The following is a 2,568-nucleotide window of genomic DNA, read 5'->3' on the forward strand; positions in this document are numbered from 1 at the left end:
GGGGTTGGAGCTCCGTGATCCTTGAGGTCCCTTCCGACCCGGGCCATTCTGTCATTCTGTGACTGACAAGCTGTGCACACCCACTGACCTCAGTGACATTGCTGGCCATCCTCTGACTTCAGAGCAGCTGCCATCACCCCCAGCTCCCAGCCACAGGAGAACAAAGCAGCAGGGAGCTGCATGGCACGGCCAAAGGAGGATGGATGATCCCTGTGCTGCAGACAGAGTGAGGGCAGTGGGAATCCAGGACAGCAAAGCAAGGCTTGGGAAAGTGCAATAGTAAAAGATAAAGGATTCTCACTGCTTCTGTCTCAGCAGCAAATATTTTCTTTTGCAAACGCAAACAGACCTTTGTCTGGTAGCAATCCCTTGGGGTTTCCCACGAGCTCCAGGCAGGCTGATGAATAACACTGTCTCCTTGTTGCTGCCCACTGTTCCCCAGGCAGGAGCTAACAGGCAATGCAGTGTTTCCCAGCCTCTGGTTTGTCCCACATGTACAAAGCAATTGGGCTTAGCATCCGCAGAGCTCCTCTGCATCTCTTAGCCTGGCTGCATCAGTGCACGAGCTGGGGGCTAGGTAACACGGCTGCTAATTAGCTGCTAACCATCACCACAGCCAATTCAACAGCACGCAACTACAGCCAGCAGGGCCAGTCACTGCTGCAAGGAGTGCAGAGATGCTGTGGGGATCCGCGACCTGAGAACAGTTTTGGGGCTGGGGGGGCTGTGAGGTCCCTTCCAACCCAACAGCTCCCCCATTTTGGGGTTTTCCCTCTCTCTCTCTCACCATCAGCAAGCTGCCAGGCCTGCCCTCACCACGCACTTCCCAGTAAGCACAAGAGGAACTCAGATGTGTGAGGAATACATGAGCCAGCTCCATCTTGTGCTTCTGCTTCTGACATGACGAGCAGCACCACGTCTTCCCAGGGCAAAACCCAGACAGCTGTGACGTGTACAGAACTGGGACAATTCCGATTAAAACTGTTTCTTTCTTTGCTTCTCTGAACATTTACCCATGTTCCCAACAGCTGTCCTGATGGGAAGGTAGGAACAGAGAGGATTTCCAGCTTAGAAATCCGAGCTCCCTGCATTATATGACATTGTATCTTAGTACCAATTATTCTGAAATGATTTCTTTGCTTTCAGAGGGAAGCGAAAAGCAGGGCAGTTCCCAAAGAGCTGTACTAAAAGCCCTTTGGTCTCCACCCCATTTTCAGCCAGAGGGTGGTGAGGCACTGGAACAGGTTGCCCAAGGAGGCTGTGGATGCCCCATCCCTGCAGGCATTCAAGGCCAGGCTGGATGTGGCTCTGGGCAGCCTGGGCTGCTGGTTGGCGACCTGCACACAGCAGGGGGTTGGAACTGGATGAGCACTGTGCTCCTTTGCAACTCAGGCCATGCTGTGATTCCATGACCACCCGCTGACTCAGCAGTGATTGACAAGGCCTGGCAACCCTGCATTTATACACTTGATGGAGCAGCAGCCCAGCAAGCCATGCTCAGGTCAACATGGGCTCCTGTGAGAATCACATTCATCTCAGGTCACAAACGACGAGCACAGATGCATCGCGAGGATTACTTTGCACAGAGCACTGTGATATGAGAGAGAAGGCAACAGCTGACACCTCTGCCCCTTCTCATGGTCTGTAGGTGTGTTACAGGCACTCACAACAGCAGGAAGGTGGGGCAGAAAGGGGCAGCCACCTCTCCTGCAGGTTTGCCTTGCTGCCAAAGGGCCAGGCTCCCCAAAACACCCGGGGAGCTCCAGCTTCAATTCACAGGCTGTTGGCTCTGGATGCACAGCCCTAACCCAGGACGCAGCCTGACTCATCCAAAGCTGGGGCAGTTTCACTACACAGCATCTCAAGGAGCGCTCCTGAGCACTGGAAGTGAAATCATTCCTTCAAATTAAAATAAACAAATAAATAAATGAGTCACATTTAATGCCAACAGAACTCTTTCCGCTCCCCTAACAAACACGCAGTGGGAAATGGCAGTGAATTCAGGCCCTGTCCTATCCCACAACCAAACTGACTACCTGCAGAAAGGCAGGCGTGACTTCACAGTCTGATTTTCAGGTAGATGCATAGGAACACTCAGCAGCAGCAACACGGCAGCTCCATGCCTGGCAGCATCAGCGAGATACTGCATTGGCAAAGTGATAGGTGCTCCCTGCAGAACAAGCCATGCTAAGCAGGCTTGCAAGGGCTGACCCCGCAGCAGCTGAGTGCACACAGCATCGCCCAGGTGTGCTCACCTGTGCTGGATCTGCACCTAACAACGGGGAGGTGAGTGCTGGTGCAGGCTGAGCTGTGTGCTCATGGCAGCTCTGTCCCCAGCTCCACCAGCCTCTCCTCCAGCAGGGCCCTGTGTGGGAGTGACTGCACTCTGGAGCTGATCAGCATTCAGGGGATGCCACCCTCCTCCTCCTCCTCCTCCTCCTTCTCCCCCCTGTGAGTCAGTGTGCAGGAGGCAGGCAGCCCTTTCTCACTGTCAGCGTGCTGCAGGTTGGCTTTGCCCTGAATGCCCAAGGAGGCTGTGGATGCCCCATCCCTGCAGGCATTCAAGGC

General features: G+C 54.3%; 1 protein-coding gene across 1 annotated transcript in view; it reads right to left on the reverse strand.

Moving 5' to 3' along the window:
- The window catches only part of TRIM9 (tripartite motif containing 9), a gene marked incomplete at its 5' end in the record, with an annotated part of 33,678 nt that overhangs the window by 29,948 nt on the left and 1,162 nt on the right, over window positions 1-2,568 (reverse strand). The gene's annotated exons all lie outside the window — the stretch shown is intronic.

This window comes from Meleagris gallopavo, chromosome 5 (genome assembly GCF_000146605.3).
Source record: "Meleagris gallopavo isolate NT-WF06-2002-E0010 breed Aviagen turkey brand Nicholas breeding stock chromosome 5, Turkey_5.1, whole genome shotgun sequence".
NCBI classification, from domain to species: domain Eukaryota; kingdom Metazoa; phylum Chordata; class Aves; order Galliformes; family Phasianidae; genus Meleagris; species Meleagris gallopavo.